The sequence below is a fragment of the Cyrtonyx montezumae genome, unplaced genomic scaffold (genome assembly GCF_038088225.1).
Source record: "Cyrtonyx montezumae isolate F1298 unplaced genomic scaffold, pur_monq_1.0 scaffold_8, whole genome shotgun sequence".
NCBI lineage: Eukaryota > Metazoa > Chordata > Aves > Galliformes > Odontophoridae > Cyrtonyx > Cyrtonyx montezumae.
The window spans coordinates 49,419,256-49,439,109 of record NW_027072089.1 but is presented as its reverse complement, the minus strand read 5'-3'; the positions used below and the strand labels follow the sequence as shown (position 1 = coordinate 49,439,109).

The window sequence follows — 19,854 nt, the reverse complement described above, 5'->3', positions numbered from 1 at the left end:
AGGAACACTTATTAGCAGATTGCTGACAAGTTCCCAGTACACGGTAAGGACAGTCTTCAAAATTCATACTGTTCCATATGTAAAATTCAGTGTAAGTACAAACATTACCTAGAAGCATACCCACTTACTTTTAAACTGAACTTAAACTTCTGCCATGGAAAGGGCAGGAAAGTGATGCAAAAGGTTGTTCAGCTTTTAACCATTGAAGAAGCAGCCTGTGACTTTAAAATGATTGTGTAATTTTTCCTGAAAAACACAACTCTCCGCTGTTCAGTATTTTCTCATGCAACATAATTTAACTGCAAGAATTCAGAGCCTTCGCTCAACACCGCTTCCTCTGAGCCTGGCACAGTATACTTTTCCTAGTTACCCCAAGCAACCCAGAAATATGTGCCGACCAGCTTATTTCAGAATTATGTGAACGAGAAACCACAGACATCCTCAGTGACGGCAATGCTACAGGTCAGCTGTATAAAACACACAGGCACAGAATGGTGGGTACAACTCTGACCAACAGCCTCTCCATTCCCTGTGCCCTGGATGTAGAGCCTCATGCACTTCAGCTCTTTTTTAAAGCTGGGGGCTAGTTTTATATTAAATCTTTCTAAAACGAAACAAAGTTAAGACAAACCAAAGAATCTGTTTTCCTTTGTTATATGACCGACTCTTTCTCTGAAAGCTTTTTTTCAGGAGTTTTTGAACCACAGAGAAAAGTAGATGCTAAAGTAGGTGTGAAAAGTGAGAACAGAAATTCTTGGAAGGAAAGAGGAAGCATGACTGAAGACTGGCAGACAGATACTCATACTGCCCTTGGAATGATTTCTTCCTCATGATGAGGATGTGTTTATCTTTCTTTGTTATTTTAGTGACTTATGTAATGATTGTTTAGAACACTGCAGATTCTATGGCTATTACAAACTCTCTGTTCCTGCAGTAGAAAGAAAGCAAAAACAAGGCCGAGAAAGGACAAGTTAACAAACCAAATAAATAGGACAAAATGGACAAATGTAATAGATAACACTGCTGAAAGAAACAAAAAAAAGAACTGGAAAAGTAGAAGGAGCGAAGTCAGAATGATACATTTCAGAAAATCTGGAGCACTCTTTCAAGTTGAAGCTTCTGCTTGTTTGCTAGTTAGTCCATCAACCGAATGCACTCACCGGTACCTCTGTCTAAACACAGGCAGTTCCTTTTTGTTATACGAAAGTGCCCTGCACAAGAGCATGGGTCCCACGGTGAAAGAAGGACGTGGCTGTCCCACTGTGTGGATGGGCCATGTGAGGCAATTATGGCCTCTGTGTTTCCTTAAAAGGACCTGAACATAACCTAGCTTTCCCTGTCTTGCCAACCACCAGCATGTGGGAGTTCCCTTCCCTGAGGGGAATGCTTTTGCATCTAAAAAAATGGTTCCATTCAACCTCTGGCATCCTACATGATGGTGATGAGAAGAGGTCAAGGATGTTAGCAAGAAAACTTCCTTTCCAATCGGGTGGCATGGACTGAGATGGCTGCAGATGTGAATAAATACATTTAGTAAAAGAACGAAATTGAACAGCTATGGCAGTTTCTAACTTCACTTCTGTTTTCCACATCCTTTTATGACCTTCATTTACCCTAAAAATCTCTTCTGAAGAAGAGACAATTTTCTGCTGAAAATAACTCTGCTTCTAAGACCATACAAACATGATGTAAATACACAGCTTCCATATTATATGCTTCAAATATTTCTACCTGACCATTATATCTCAAAGCAGTCTATTTAAAATGACTTCCAGACTTTTAGTCCAAAGCAAATCCTATAAAACAGAGCAAATATACTTACCTCATTAAAATGTACCGATCGACTGCAGAGGAGTACACTTGCCTGCAAATTGCCTCCCACACAGCTACCCAATCCTTCCTTCCCAGGTGACTAAAGCCTTCCAGAAAAATCTTGCTTCATTTCAAGACACCAAGTACCACGATCTAACTTTTCACACTTGTTTTTAACCCCTTTTTCTTCTCTAAGTTCTTCAGCCCTTTTTTTTCCTCCTCTGCTGCTGAAGGCTCCCAATGCACATGGGATGACAGTGATACCCACACATACCAAAAAGGTACCTACTCTGTCTGGACCCAACCTGCCCTGTATCACAGGACAACATCCACTCGGAGCAGCAGCCACATGTGGCAATGCCTGTCCAGGAGAAGCACCAGGGTCTTTCAAGGGATGGTGAAGACAGATTTGCTCCACCTGATAAAAGAAGGTGGGCTAAAGCTTAGCCTTTAACATTTTGGTCAGGCAGGGAACTACAAGGAAGACATTACCTTGGATTAGTACATCATCAGATTGCATGAGTAAATTGTGACCTCACTAACTTTCATTATAAGAATTTCAAACTAAGATTTTTTGAAGGGTGCTGATTTCTAGGAAGTGGCTATCCAAAACATCTTAGAAGTCAAATGATCAGGTCCTTCAAGAAACCTCAGCTGGAGCATAAGAAGATGGCAACATGAAAAATCACTAGGGACTTCTCATGCTCTCAGTTTGCAAACACACGTGGCTGACCTCTCTCAGATCAAAGTCAGTGAGATCTACTAAAAATATTTGGCATTCTGAAAAGAACCAGGAATAACGTACTATGCATGAAAGCACAAAAACACCTGCATCATAACATGTCTGTGAAAAAAAGCAGAACAGAACTGTTCCACCCAAACTTCTCCTTAGAGACAGTGGCATGCAAATATTTGCACCTATTAATACACATACAAAATAAGGCCATAAACACACATACATATATAGCTGATATAGCATTCTAATGAAAGCATTAGAGAAGCATTATAATGCCTAATGTATCACAAATTATGAGATGTGGCTGTTGGCAGAGTGATTTAGGGGGTGGCAACCCTATCCACAGCAGGGAGTCGGAACTACATGGTGGTCCCTTCCAACTCAATCCATGCTCTGATTCTACTATGATTCTACTGTCAACTACAAGCACTTTAATTTACACAAGTTTCCTATGAATTTTTTTTAGCAATCATCAGGTCATACAAATACCAAGTTTGATGTGATCAAAACAAAGATGTGATACACAATGCTTCAAATATCCACTAATACAAAATCATCTGAAAATTTTCCACCTTTCAGAAAACCTCCCCCCCACACTTCCAAGCTTCCTTTCCATTTGCATATAAGTTTTGCTAGACATAAACACTTACATATCCTCTAAATATAAAAAAGTGACATAAACAGGTAATGGTTTTTTTTTCAAAATAAAGTAGGTTTGAGAAACATCCTGAACTGATATCACTGACATAAATGGTATTATACTTTTACCAGATTTTAAAAAGGGGCTCTATAACTATTTCTACTTGCACATTCCAATGACATTTTAGGTAGAAAAAAAATAGAGGGAATCTACTCCTATACAAAACATTCTACTAAATCAATACAGATAACAAATACAGCTGCACTACAGCTAAGTCTCAACTTTACCCTACCTGAAAATGCATCATATTATTGAGATTTATTTTCCTTATTTTGGAAACAAATTTATTAGTAGATTACTGTAGAAACCTCCTCCCTCTTATAACTCCTACAAAAATACTTGAGTATAAATAAAATGGAATTGTTTCATTTTCAGCTGCTTAAATTAGGAATACATATTGGTGAGAATTAAATGGTGACATATCTTCATGAACAATTCTTTATGTATTTTGGAATCGGAACTCTTCCTCTGATTGCTTTACAAACCACAGAAGTTCACGTCAGGTCAGTAATACAATTTTTATTCTGTTAAGATCCCTTCCTGTCTTACTTAGAGATGGAGCATACATTTAATAGCTATCCTGATGTTACCTTCCAGACTCATAGAAGCAGCGGTATGGAAGACTCCACTTTATTTTGCACTCCACATATTCCTTCTGTTAATATATTGTAAACCTGGAAACATCTGGTGAGATCAACAGGAAATAAGATCCATTTCCTTCAAACTGAAATTCATTTTAACTACAAGCCTAAGATGCTAGATAATTTCTCATCTAAAATAGAGATTAAGCCTGTCTGATCAGCATGACAACCACTTAAAGAAGAGCAACCCGAGCAGCAAATGTAATGCATTTTCAGCATTCAGCCACAGTGGGTGTGAAATGAGGCTACCACTTCCATTCTGAATTTCAGTTCCTACTTCTTTTTTCAGTTGCTAAGCCACAGGAAAGCCAAACCTGTGACCCACCAGTTGGCAGCCAGCTTCTCCCGAGCTCCCCTCAGTGGGTGACTATTACGGCCTGCCCCAATGCTTCAGGTCCTCACCTGGCTACAGGAAGGTTTTGGGGGAAAAAGGGAGTGACAATCAATGGGTAATGCTGCAATACCATATGGAAGATACTGCATGGAGTGTGAGTTTTCTAAACGTGAAGTGCTTGACTCTGCAGCCCAAACTTTTCTAAGGGTATGAAGTCAAAACTGAACCAATCCTTTCAGCGCAGCAGACAGCAGAATGTCACACTGTGGCAGAATGGATGGTCAAGAAGTCCCAAGGGCTGTCAGGAACCCATTTTTCTTGTGGTGCTCGAGGGAAGACCACAGAGTAGGTCCCCAGGGAAGGGAGGCTCAGCCAAACTCCTTCATCACGCACCAGAAGGCTTTGTTCTGCCACCACTCTGGCTGCAACTGATGCCTCGTATCAGATTAGTGTATTGGTATTATGTTTGTGTATTTAGAATAAGATGTGTAGTATCAGAAGAGGAACAGCAGTTAAAAGAAGTTTGTATTTCAGCCAAGTGAAACCTGAAGAAAGAAAAAGTGACTTCTGCAGCTCCAAGGCTCTTATAAGACTCAATATTCACTTTTTGCAAACTATGCATGCGAAATCTGTTTTCAGATAATCAGGTTAAGATGAGGACAATTCAAATTTAAATTTCTGTATCCGCTTGCTTGTTTTTCTTGATATTAATTTTCCCATTAACTTAAGGCTTGTGCATTTGGAAGCAGAGACAAACTCCCAAAGCATTGTTATTGTGCTTGAAATATAAATTTCTCTACAACATAGCGTGTAGAGAATAAAAGAAAAAAACAACAAAGCAATTCTCTGTGCTTCTAAACACATATCCTGATCAGTAAAATCATTAGAGAGCAAAACATCTGCTCCAGGCATCAAAAACTCTTTTTCTTTGGAGACTACTGATAGATCCCAACACACTGGGTATTTCCACAGTCTATCAACATGCTTCCCCAGTAAGAATCTCTTTATCTCCTAATAGGACAGCATTACAATACTTAATAGTTTCTTAAATCTCTGACAGTGTCTAAATCACATATAATTAACTTTCCCTAAGATGTGCAGGATATCTCAATACAATCCACCAGCTACGTAGAGAAGAATCAATAATGTTTTGTTTTGTTTTTAAATTTAAGAACATACAGAATAAAGGTAATAAGAGAACCATGCTGAGTGATTAAACTCGAAGGAATTATCGATTCAGATGAATTATGAGAATAAGCAAAGGAGTCAGTCAATGCCATCTACCCTGTACAAGAAATGGGGAAGGTAGAAAAAAGATGAGCTGATTGGAAACAATCTTTAGTTACATCTTTTGATATAGTATTTACTTCCATTGCTATGGGCTTTTCTTTGCTATGGGCAACAGAGAACCATACAGAAATAAACACCAAGAACCTGAGAAACTATCTGCATAATCTTCCACATAAAGGAGTTGCACAGGCAGTCTTAATTTTCAGGATCTAAATTTACAATGTTAACCCAGTGATTAACTGAGACAGTTGTTAACTGATGTTACAAGAAACCTGCAAGGGACAGTGAAAGACAATTCGTCCCAGTGCGTCCAATTATTACTGGTTTGCTTATGCCAAGAATCACAACCTATCTTCCATTAAAAATACTCATCACACTCAAAAATTTACAAAGAGTAACTACAGATGAAGGAAAAGAAAATTTTAAATGGTCTTCATGCAGAAATTATGGGGTAAGGTATCAAGTAAGAGATCCATGAGAGAAGGGAGTCTGCTTAGTTAGTTCTTCCACTAACAAGTACAGTCTCTTGATAATCCGCCTCTTGTTTATGAGACAGAAGTGTCCCCTATGGCTCAGCCAGTTAATCCTTTATGAAACATTCAGCTTAACAAGGGAACGTTTTTGCTGCAGGTAAAGAAAACGCAGCTGCTCAAACTCCTAATGCCCATAACAAAGACATGCAAACAGAGCTATGATCTAAAAACAGAAGCAGAATACATGACTTGAATTCTTCCAATAGCAGTGATATATAAAACCTATAATCAGCACTCGAGCAATAGTGCAAAACACTAAAACCATGTGAGAGTGGCAAGCTGGCATGCAAGGCCCATGCTTAACATCTGAACCAACAGATCTTTCTGACGTACCAGAACCTACAGCAGATTAATTATACAGGAACCTTTAAGGAAAGCATAACCTCCACCCCTGCAAAGTATCTTCTGTAGTAATTTGTGGGTGTGCAATAATCAATGCAATTCCTTTGTGAGTTAGTGACTCATTCTGAAAGACATATCAGCAGTATGGCCTCTTACCCTCCTCTAAAACCTAACTTTGGATACCTCAAAGAAAAGTAAAAGTAATCTGTCCCTATCTACCTTCTCTCCCAGTTCACTGGAGTTGTCTTGCTTTTCTTAGCCTTGAAGCACGATCATTCTGCACTAAACTTCCGTTAATGAAAACCGAACATAGGAGGATGGCAAAAAAACACCTTCACAGAACACACTCATGTTGGTGCACCTTAAGTTCCAAGAAAACAAAATCACTTTATTAGCTCCTAGGACAATCTTATCTAACTTGTAAAAGAAGTGTAAAAAAAGAACATAGGGAAACAAACAGCATTTATAAACATATAAAAGCACCACTTTCATGGAGCTACCACATACTGCTGCATCTAGACAAAACTGATGATTGTGGAGCTAGCTGACAGTGTTAAAAAGCCAGGAGTGAACAAGCATAGAACATTCTAAGTCTCTTTCTTGAACTATTTTTGTGACTTGACTTTTAAGCTTTCACTCTACCTTACATTTCCAAGAAGTGTGTACAGTTATGGTATCAGCCTGATTGCCTAAGCAGTTCTCTTTCTGCCTTCTAGAAACACATTCTATCTGCCATGATATTTTACAGAAATCAACAAGTTCAGTTCCACAGATCACAGCATTCATCTACTAAATTTGAGAAACATATTTAAACACTTTCCAAACTTAAATGTGTCAAAAGAGATGCTTTTGAATGCAAAAAGTGGTCTGAGGATACTTTAGATCATGCTAGCAAAAGCAAAAATATAATCACAATTTTGTGTTTTTGTGATGTCAGTATTTGGAGGCCAGCACTGTGGTAAGTCAGGCTTTGAGGTTAAAAATCAGAAGTTAAAAAGCAGTTCTGTATTTTTCCTTCACTATTTATTAAATAATGGCCTTTTTTTTTAATGAAGCTTTTATCATATTTAAAACAATCACCTCTGATTCAATCTTCTGGATTCCATTTTAACTGTGTATTCTGACAGCTTGCCATCATGAATGCCTACCTGCTATCCTGGGGGGGGGGGGGAAGCTCTCTACTAAGGTAAGTAGAATAAATGGACAAATAATTTAAGCAAATTATTTTGCATATGTGACACCTAAAAAAGATAATATGCAAAGCTTGTTCACGACCTTCTCCTTGAAGGTATTCTTGTCTGTGTTAGAACCTCCCCCTGAATGCATAAAACGTTCTTCAACTCAATGATCTTCTGTCTTAAAATATTTGTTAGATTAACTACAGATGTGCTACACAACTCCAAATCATTGGTGCCCTTTGTATTTCTGCAGCACTTGTAAAAAGAAAAAGGTAAGTACTGCTATAATTCCCTGAAGGTGATTTTTTTTCTGTGGACAGCTGATAATACAGCACAAGGAAAATCTGAAAATGGTAAACAACACGCAAAACCTCTCTGTTCTGACAGATAAGTTAGAAATATGCCAATACTTTAAAGTTTGGCAGCAGGTAGTTCATCGCTATGATCAAGATGCTGGTAATACAGATTTCTTTTTAAAGCACTGACCTTCCAAACTACAAAAAAACAAAACAAAACTGAGAAACATAATACAAGCGTTACGTGTACTGGAAGATGTTTGCTGTTTACTAAAAACTGTAGCAGTGTTGCATAACTTTAGAGATTTTGTTTGTCCAAATTTGATTTGTCACCTCACTAAATGAGAATGATGGAGAACATTCAGAATAGGGGACAGCAAGCAACTCAAATCAGTTCTATTAATGCTTCTCTTTCTGTAATAAATTCTGTGCCTCTGTGTAGAAAATTGTAATGAACATGCTACTTCAGCATCTTTAAGTCAAGGCAACATTTAGCTAGTGATTAGAAATTAGTGAGGGTGGTGAGACACTGCAATAGGTTGCCCAGACAGGTTGTGAATGCCCCTCTCTGGAAGTATTCAAGGCCAGGCTGGATGGGGTGTGAGCAATCTGGTCTAGAGGTTCTCCAATACCTGATGATGGGATTAAGTAGGTACTACTATTAAACACCTGTTGTAAAGTGGCAAACTTCAGGTTTTTCACACTACTAAGTATTATCAAGACTTTTCATTTTAAAATAGAAGGCAATAACAATAAATTATGTTTGGTAAACATATCAGTGTTAGATCTGAATCCTCTATGGTTTTTAATTTTGAGTAATGTTGTATCTGATAACTGTTTTTATTAGCTGCATGGTAAGACAGTGTTGTTTTTCATGCCACAGTGTACTTCCACATGAATTGGAACAAAAAAAAAATTGAGATCTTCTGGAGATTATTTCAATTGTCAGAGAAAATCACGTAGTCAAGTCCTGGCCGCTGTTGAGGGGTGCTCTCTGTGTTTCCTGCAAATCTGCCCTGTTTTCATTACTCAGATGGTGGGAAAACCTCCAACTACTTGATGTGGTGGATGCCCCACCCCTGGAGATGTTCAAGGCCAGGCTGGACAGGGCTCCGAGCAACCTGATCTGCTGTGATTGTCCATGCTCATTGCAGGGGAGTTGGTCTAGGTGACCTTTAAAGGTCACTTCCAACTCTAAGAATTCTATGATTCTAAGTCAGAAGAGTGGATTATGAAGCTGAGGGACTCATTACTGCTGGATCCCCAGGCAGCTGGCCTGCCTTGCCCATAGGGAACCCCTGCTGGTTCTGTAAATACAGCTCCATAGTGAGGACAACCATCAAGCAAGCTGAAAAAACACAAACTTGCAGCTTATTTTTCTGACAGTATGAAAGGCTTCTACTACTCACAGCTTCAGCTGTTTTCATTCAGCCAGTTTTGAAGGTCATATATCAGGGAACTATTTCATGCTCTAGTACAGACTTTATTATTTGTAAGTGATTTCCTATCAGACAAGTGGTTTGCAAGGACTGAGAACTCTCATTTCCTTTTATAGATTTGATTCGGAAATAAATGCTGGCAACATCACGTGACTAATGAGCAGGATCCACAACATAAGCAGCCATCACAATTAAATCAGAAAGTCATGTAAAAGTTAGTCCATCGCTGCTAGATCTGCCCAGCCTAGTCTTTCACAAGTTTTACCTATATTTTTCAAATTCATCTTTCATTTTTTGGTACTTTTAGCTGTTTTTAATGATGTGCAAAAGACCGACCAGCTTCAACACAGCAAATTACTCATTCCGAAGTATGTATAACAGCTAGAAAAGGAATTAAAAAGCTTTATTAGATATCTCTTAGTAAACTAAACTGAGTTTCAGCAAATTTATTTTTTTAATCAACCACAAACATACATATAAACATATGAATAAGAGATCCAAAGGAAAAAGGTTCTAGATTTTTCTGTATGACCTCTGTTGCTTTTAAGAGCTATCTGGGGAAATGATTATGAATACAACTGTAGGAACTAGCAGTTTTGACTATCTGAAAGCAATGAATTTTAAAGGAATCCCATCATCTAAAGGCAAGTACTCACAACTTTCATGGAAGCAGAGCTACTGTAATAAATCTTACTAGTTAGTAAAACAAAAATTACTTAGTAAACCACTGAAAAAATACGACAAATTCCTGAAACTCTTGGCTACATTCTATATAAATTGAAAAAAAATTCCTGTTATCAGTGCCCACGAATCCTAGCGCTGATGTGCCAAGAAATCCACTTTTTCAGATTAATTCCTAACAAATTCAGAAAAGTAAGATTTTAATTCATAGTGTTATGTTCTTAATTTCCATTCTGCAAATTGTATCATTTTGAAGAATTGAGATAATCACATTTCATTATACGTAATAAAGAAAGAATGCATAAAATGTAACAAATGAGGCATCAGAACCAATGTATTTTTTTTTAGCCCATAAATATTCTTCCAATTTAAAAACGATGTCTTGCTCCACCTCCTTGAAGCTGAGAAGAACAGCCCAGAATTCAGCAAAAATCTGTATCAGCAGGGACAGGAATCTGATCTGTAGACATATAGTACACCAGAAAGAGTGAACTGTAGATGGGAAATTCTGTTTAAATTTCACAGCTGGAAGTTGTTACAGGGGTCCAGCTTCTTAGGATGCCGATGCTTATGGAGTAGGTGGAAACAACACTCTACACAGCCTAAGCTAGCATCTTTCCTTGCTTCCCAGTCTTTTATTTACTACTCACTGCAGGTTTATTTCTCACTTCCAGTGTAATTTAAGATGAAAGCTGCTGATCAATATTGTAAACAGATGATTAGTGTCTTGCGACTGCCAAAGAACTGTTAATGAATCTCAGCACATGATACCAAGGCAAGGACATGGAATTAAATAATTGAATTGAATGAAATAATAAAAACAGGTAATTTTCTCACTTTAAAGGATAAATATTGCTACAGTTCCCTAAACAGAAAGGGAAGATTCACACTTATCTCAGAAGTGGTAGGAAAGAAATTTCTTCAGATTAATTAAAATCTGTCTCTGCCACTATCTGAAGCATTGTCTACTTAAGCAGAATACAGAAGTACTGAGTTTAAAGTCAGTGTTGTTGGATTCCCTATCAAACCTTCAGCATCTGAGGTAAGATCACCATGTAAGACCCCATGCAGCCGCCCGGCATCCTCACATCCAGGTTTCTGCAGACACTGCTTCTGCCAAAGAGCCCATATGGGCCACCAAAGCATGAATAGCAACCTCCATGCAGCACTTCTAGTTGTATACAAACAAAAATGTTATACCTTTTTTGGGGGGACCTGAAGAGAAAACTTCAGACAGATATGTGGAAACTGTGAGGCAACTGCCTTGAAACAACCCAAAGACAATTCAGAGAAGGAATTTTTTTGCAATCTGTTACAAAACCCAACCACTAAAAAACGAAATAGAGAAGTCACTTTTTTACAACATCTCAAAGTTTCTAGGAAGAATTCCATGTTTTTTTCAGATCTCTACCTTCTTCAGGAATGACTGAAAGAGAAGATCTGCTGAGTCTGTGAATTCATACAAGCAATTCCCAACTCTCTAAGTATCTCCTGAAAGGATACTAAAAATAGCTGCGTCGTTGACTACATCCATGAACTTCTGAGGATGTATCACCAGCAGTAAAATTGCTAGAAGTCGAGAAACAAATAACTCCCAAACTTTGCTTTCTTCTTATACAACCATGTATTCATTGTTTTTTTCAATAGCCTTTTCCAAGCTGAAATGCATTTCACCAGTTGGGAAAAAGCCTTCATAATTACCACAACAGATCTCTTCTGCAGTTAAATCAGAAAATACATGTAAACATCGGAAGTGAAAGCTCAATTTGTAATATGAGGAAATCCAATTAAAAATGTTCTTTTCAGGTTCAGCTTTCTTCAAGATCATACTTTGAAGATGGATTTATGCTGTACTTGAAGTAAGAAGTAAATAATAAGGCCTTTTGCCTCTTGTACTTTTGCTAGGATGCTATTTTTCCACACAGGATTCTTTGTGAGAAATTGTAATAAAATGTGGATTAAGAGGAGAGTGCTCTTCACATCAGAATAATGATCTATGTAACGAAATTTTCAAATCACAACTAAAGGGTATCCATATTGCCTATGTCAGCTATGGTTTTAATCATTCCATGCTTTTAATTGTAAGTTAATTTTAATTCTAATTTTCAGAAACTCTAGAAATCTGACAGAGAATAGGTATATATCTTAATAAACTGGATCTCCAATGTGCCGTATTTATAAAAAATATAGTTCTTTAATGTTTACGTAGTGCCTGATAGTTAGCTCTGCCTTTCTGAGAGACACGTGGCTTCAGCCAAAACGGCTCTGCTCTCAACATGAGACAAGCAGCAAACCTCTCACTCTGACAGGGGGAAAAGATGTTTTGCTTTCGTACTCCCAAGGATCTGCTGCAATTGGACCCTGACATTAATTTGAACCTTCAGATACTTTTATTATTTAAGCACACAAATGACAACTGTTATCCGAGGCTCCAGCAGCCAGCAGCAATTTCAATCCCACCAGATTAGGCAAGGCTTTTCAAGCACTGACTTACTTTTGTGATACGCTGTATCCTAAACACTAGAGCTGTGTCAAGGCTGACACAGCTAGAGAAAGGAACTACCCAATTCCTCCTCAATTTCTTCTGGAGGAAAGACAATTATGATTTCAGGACAATTCTGCACTTTGTTGAATCCTGTAGACTAACAGTTTAAAAACAGACTCAGCGAAGTACAGTAACGTACTGGTGAATGAGCAGGTTGGCAGAACTGTGCCCTCAGCACAGCCTGAGCAGACTGCTGGTAACCCTCACATAATTATTTAGATATTAGTGAAAACACTGGGCTCTCAAAAGAGCATTTTAATACAAAGTAGGTCTAAGATTATGACTTCTGCTGATGGTGTCTGACACTGACATCTATCAATACTTTATTTCTGATTTCCAGTTGTCAGTACTGACCACGCTGATCCACAATAACTACAGAATCCCACACACATAAAAATGTACGTGCAGAAAGAAACCTTAAAATAACATAAATAAACATGCTGTATATTCAGTAATTGAGCTATGACTGTATCTGTTTATTATACACTCACAAATTACAGTCATTGTTCACAGTCCCTTAACGTACAATTACTGTCTGGTTCATTACTTGAGATATTTCTAATGGTATGAGCTAGTGAAACAAAAGATAAACATTAGAAAGAGAATACTGAAAAGTGTGTTTCCCTTTAGAAGCAAGTAACAAGTAAAACAAAACTACATCCGCTCCTACTGAGGTGCACTAGAAAGCGGGATTTAAGGTATAATTCAGTTTTTTGGTAAAGCAAAAAAGTCAGAATATGTACCATTGTATTCGCCACACTATGGTTATATCAGTTTTAAAAGCTCATTCTAAAACAGATGCCAAAGTTTAGACAGCTAACTGAACGAACTTCATATAGCTAACCAGAAATGCTAAGGACTTCACATCAAGTGGCATCAGGTAAGTTGAATGACATAAACATTTTCAAAAGGAAAACTGCAATAAGTTCCTAAAAACAGACTGCACACAACAGAAAAAAAAAATAATCCTTTTTTACAGAGAAAAAATGACCACAAAATACTATGAGTACCATTAAATAGATACAGTCTTTTTTAAAAAAAGCGCGCATCTTGGATATATAACTCAATTACTATGCTGGCCTAATCATCATAAAAACACAGTTTTTATCTGTCGAACAAGCAAACAAAAGCACAGCCAAGCTGCAACTCTGACAGCTTAATTGCATCATTCAAAAAGAAAGCATGATTACCTTTATGGAAAAATTTCTTTGGTCAGAATACACGTCTGCTACATGGATCCAACAACAAAGACACATTGGCAAGTACATATAAATTTAACTTCTGAGTCAAGTGGAGACAAGTCCTAAAGAAATTCAATTGATATCACATTTTCACATATTTTATACTCCCTTGAGACTAGAGCAAAGCAGTTAAACCAATGAAATGGTGACATCTAAAATCAATCAATCCCATGGAATTTTATATTTTTTAAATATACAAATGGTTCCTGTTAAATTTTAGTTCTCAAAATTTCTAGATTTGCAAACATAATCTAAAATAAGCAAATTGTATACATTAAAATTTATGTATCTGATCACTAATTTAAATCAAGAATTTCCAATGACAACTTTGAAAACAATTACAGTGTCCATATATATATGGATAACTATGCTCTTGAAGTGCAGTATAAATCCAGTGCATTCTAAATAGAAGAGTCAAACCTTTGGCATGGGAACTTTCTGTTTGCAGATTTATAGCAGCATTAGCAACTCCCAAATGTAATTTACTGCTATATCACACAATATTCCCATGTAACAATTGTAAAGATATCTGCTCATAATGTTCTTAGCAGAATGAAAGATAAATTTCCAGGAACTAACTTAGAAAAACTACAGATTATCTAACATACCTTACAGAAAACAGCTGTTGTATCATCCTATCATCAGATTACATGTCATAAAATATACGGGCATTCACATGCATCTTCCAACTCCCTTGTTAAAACATAAACAGATAAAACAATGCATCTAAATCTGAAAGCGTTTCTCTCATCTTTTGTATTCTATACTCATCTAACCTTAATAAAAATCTAACCAAAATAAATCACATTTTAAAATTAGCACATGAATGATTAACGTATCTATTTGCACATCACCATCCAATCTGCTCTTCCAGAGCCAAGGTATTTAGTGTCAGAACTGACACCTCAAAAATCTCTGGAAAAAAGAGAATTTTCCCTGATTTATTTCACAGAATCACAGAATAATTAAGGTTGGAAAAGACCACTAAGGTCATTTAGTCCAATCATCAATCCATCACCACCATGCCTATTAAACCACATCCCTCAGTACTAAATCTGCATGTTTCTTGAACACCTCCAGGGACAGTGACTCCATCACTTCCCTTGACAGCTTGTTCCAATGCCTCACCACTCCTCTGGAGAAATTTTCCTAACATCCAGCCTGCACCTCCCCTGGCACAACTTGAGGCCATTCATCCTATCACTAGTTAGCTGGGAGAAAAGGACAAGCCCCACCTTGCCACAAATTCCCTTCAGATCTTTGTAGAGAGCAACAAGGTCTCCCCTAAGCCTCCTCTTCTCCAGACTGAACAATCCCAGCATCCTTAGCCACTCACCATTAAGACTCGTTAGACCTCGCACAGCTTCGTTGCCCTTCTCTGGATGTGCTCCAGGGCTCTCAGTATCTTTCTTGTAGGGAGAGGCCCAAAACTGAACACAACTTGGTGTCACCTGCAAACTCACTGAGGGTGTACTCAAACCCCTTGTGCAGATCATCATTAAAGGTACTTAACAGGACCAGCCCCAGTACTGGAAAGTAATTACTTAGCACACTGTTTACACCATCTAGCAAGCAGGTTCTTAACATTAAGCAGTACTAATCACTAAGTGTAGTTCCACAGCCTCCTGCCAGGACAAGGGACACAGGTACCACTCCACTTGCCCAGTGTCCACGGGCAGATGGGGAGAGAGGGAAGAGGGGACCCATGTGCTCTCTGTTAAGTGATCACAAGTAATTCCATAACAGGCTTTTCTTTAGTTAATATAGTCTTTATGAGAAAATATTACAGATGTAAGCATTTCAAAACATCTATTGACATCTTTTTAAATTTGGGGCTTACTCTTGAGGGTAGCTGTTCAGATAGTGTCTTCTCATAAAACTATTTAACAGCAGAAAAACTCCACGTTGCATCTAGCAAACTGAATCTTAGACTAAAAAATGAGTTTGTTACGGTTCCATAATCCCATAGCTTGAACCACTTTTACCTGCACTTCCAAACCCGTCACTTAGAACCTTCACATCCCTTTACTCCAAACATCATGTAATGAAATGTTAATGCTAAAAATGCGTTAGTGCAACACCACTAGCAATTCACCTTTCCTAAGGTCAAAACATGTTTGACTCTTCACATTGTAAAATGAAGAGTAAACCTTACCAATATATTCAGAACTTTTCAGCTTTAAAGCTTACCTGTTCTGCTGGGTGAGAGCCCGATATAAGGCAGTGCATTTCAATGTACTTCTCACAAAATGACAGATAATAATTTATGTTCTGACTGTTTTTCAACTGAGGGAAAAAAGGTGTAAGTTTGGTTATGATGACAGAAGGAGAAAATAAAAGAACAATAACAGACAAATGAAAACTTATCAGAACATATTACATGCTGGAGTGAATACAGTGACTGAAAACTGCATGCTTCTTTGCAATTTTATGAACATCTGATTAATGTGGTAGAGTATGTCACAACTCTGTTTTCTTGCTGGTATGGAAAAGGTCAAATATGCAACAGTTAAAATAGAGGGGAAAAAGAAAGCATTACATAATTTCCTAAATTAATCATGGAATCGAGTCTTTGTTTTGTGAATCCACATCTACCTTAAGCATTACTATGACAGTAAGTAAGGGAAAAGAGCCAATAGGTGCCAAAGAATTGGTCTTCTGGAATTAGCACCATGAATAAAATGAAAAAGACTGCTGGGTCTTTAAGAGTTACCATGAGAGTTACCTGTGTTTGCTGGTCTTCTATGGACAAGGGGCAGAAAAATATGTTATTACTTTAAGTGCTGTAGTGGAGAAGGACTGAAATGTCAACATGCATTTTTGCCTATGATTCTCAATAGTGCTCTAACAAAAAAAAAACAACCAAGAAGCAAACAAATAAATGTAACTGCATTTGGTACCCATAGTTTCCTGCCGTCCCCTAGCTATGAGACAGCAGAACTTAGGTCACATATTAAAACGTCCTTCTTATCTCAGCTGGACTTTAAGATGATTTTGACTAAGTGGATACTCCCCATTGTAGTTCTGCTTTCAGTGAAGTAATTTAGGCTGGTCTTTCTTTCCTCATTTTCAATTAATCAATAAATCAAGCAAACAATTAAAATCTATTGGCAACATTTTGCAGTTTTCTTATTAAAAACTAGCAATACACTTGAATGGCCATTACCAAGATTTCAGCTGAAGGTTAACATTTTTTTTCTTCTTATCCAATATATGCTGTATGTCCTCAGAAATAAAGGAAGGTAAGAATGCATTGTAAAAGATAAAGAAATATAACTTTTTGGTTGGAGAGAGCCACCTAAAAGCTTTTCCTCACTGGTTATGGAATATTTTTGTATGTATTTGCTTTCCAACTTGTATCACCATTAGCCAAATTAATAAATGATCCTTGATTTTGTAACGCTAGACATAACACAGAAGGGCTTTACACAATAGTCTGTGTTGCTGATGTTAAAAGCCAAAATATATCTATTATGTTTTGTTCCTACTGCCAAATGTAATTTCACATTTAAAACACTAATTAAAATGTATTCAATAATTATTTACCATTAAATTCTTTTTCCTCATTTGACCTGCCACTTCAAAAGTTACCACTATTTAATACAAAATAAATCAGAATTAAGCTGCAGTTAAAAAGCACATTTTTCTCAATTTAGCAGTGCCACGACAGGAAGAGAATGTAAAGCAGCATCTAGATTTCTATATACGTGTTTGCATAAAGAGAAGAAAAACATTCTGTACAACTTCCACATCAGGACTATTTCTGCAGTTCCTAATGGTCTTAAGTGAACCACACACAAATGGAAAAATACATTCTGTGGAATGTACACATGCTTACATGAGTAGATTATGTTATAAACACTATCAGTAAGAATCATAATTTGCAAATGATTAAACTGCAGAAACTAACAGGGGGTTGCTTTTTGTAACTTAAATCTGGCTCTGCCCAAAAGGATTGAGGACCTGGGTCAAATGTCAACCAAAAACATGAATACCCTTTTTAGAAATCTATTTATTCCAACAAAACTCCTAAGAGAAACTCAATTTATAAGAATTAGTATTTTCTATGGTCAAGGAATGTTGTGGCTATTCTTTATGTGGAACATAACTTCTGTATTTTGATTCAGTTTCTCATGCAAGGCTTACTTGAGATCTTATTTATGAAGTGATTATATTTGGGGCTCTGTTTTCCTTAATATTCAGAAAGCAGGAATGCTCCAATATTTTATCGTATTATCCTATCCTACTGTGTCCTAAGTCTCATGCACATATCCTCATCCTGAGAAATACACTGTAATTCTTCCACATCACTGCATAGATGTGCTCTTGATATTTTTATTCTCTAACTTCTCTGTAAGAACTAAGTCCAGAACAGTCATTTTTTCCCCCTGCCCTTACAAGTTGTTACAATAGCTAGTACAGTAATGCTTGTGAATATGGAATCATATATGGAAGTATGCAGTACGTAAATTATTACAAATCAGCCTACCACATCAACATCCAGCCATGCAGCACGGGAGCCAAGACTACACCCTTTTCAGACTGAACGTCCTGGTGCGTAGGCTGTGATTATGGGAGGAAACTAGACGAGGGTGAAAGTGTTTTCTAGCAAGTGAAAGGGTAGATGAAGAGCATAATACCTGACCTTGTTATTTCCTGGTTACTGCTCTCCCTGCTGAGGGAACAGGCATTTTAGCAACAACAGCTCAAGCAAGTGGAGACTCTTTTTAATGGATTTACATGATTTTTCTCCATAGAGTGACCTCCACTTACTGTTTGGTCAGCGATATGACACAACACTATGAACTGCTGCCGCGTTTATTCACTCTTACATTAGGAAGCCTTTTTTATGATGTATGTGCTTAAAAAGTAGCATGCACACTGTACCTCAACACACATCAGAGTTAAGTCTATATTACTACAGAGAAAGAGTTAAGGCATATCCCACAAGCTGGTGGTCCTGCTAGTCTCCTGGGGAAAGTGAGACTGTTTAGCTCGCTGAGTGAAAACTGGGCTGAGCAGAGGTCTGTATTTCCCAGCCTGGGAAGTTCTCCCAGGCTGTGTATTCAGCCAGTTTTATTAAGAAAGGCTTCTCCACATTTTGTTGGATTCCTAAAAACTTCTTGTTTCAATAAGTCAGCACTTCTAGATGAAAGACTGTTGCCCTAAAAACTTAATGAGCATCTGCATTTATAATAATTGCAGAAGATTCTGTTTATCAGTTCTGCAGTTCTTTCCTGAACTGAACAGTTAGCTGTGTATTTCTTGGCTGTTCAAACATGCCCTCCTCCACATCAAATTAATTTAGGATTTAAGTAAGTAGATTACTGAGAACTTTTAAATTTTATTGCTTTAAAGGAACTGCAATTTCAAGAATTTGTATTCCTATGATATTGATGTATCTGTGACATTATAAAAATGAGGATTATTACAACTTAAATATGAAACCAGTCATTTCCTCTTATAGACATGGCTGCAAAGTAGCAGCCCATAGAAGAAGCTCTCCACTGCAGGAAATAACCAAGACATATTTTAAATGACCAATCTATTCTCTTCGGCATTGTAATATTTAAGAATAAACAATAAGGGACTTAAGTGATTTTAATGCTTCATTAAGATACACACTGGTTTTGATGATGAAAAGCAAGATCTACAAAAAAAAAAAACAACAAAACAATTCTAAAAGGCCTATTCTAATATTTGAAATTAAAAGCAGTGTAATTTGTTGTGGACTACAGAACACCATTTGTGACCAGGCAGAAGACACCCTGAGACTGTATTAAGGCATTCATCCTTCAGTTGCACTGAGGATCATAGGTTCATAGGTTCATAAGGTTGGAAAGGACCTACAAGATCATCTAGACCAACCATCCTCCTATCACTATCCCTACCCAACTACTAAATCAAATCCCTTAGCACCTCATCTAAACGCTTCTTGAACAGCGCTAGGGATGGTGCCTCAACCACCTCCCTAGGCAGGCCATTCCAGTGCCTGACCACTCTTTCAGAAAAAATGTTTCCTTAGGTCTAATCTAAATCTTCCCCAGCGCAACTTGGGGCCATTCCCTCTCGTCCTGACATTATTT

General features: G+C 37.4%; 1 protein-coding gene across 2 annotated transcripts in view; it reads right to left on the bottom strand.

The window, feature by feature from the left end:
- The window catches only part of GNAL (G protein subunit alpha L), a 178,100-nt gene that overhangs the window by 52,705 nt on the left and 105,541 nt on the right, over window positions 1–19,854 (bottom strand). The window lies entirely within an intron of this gene.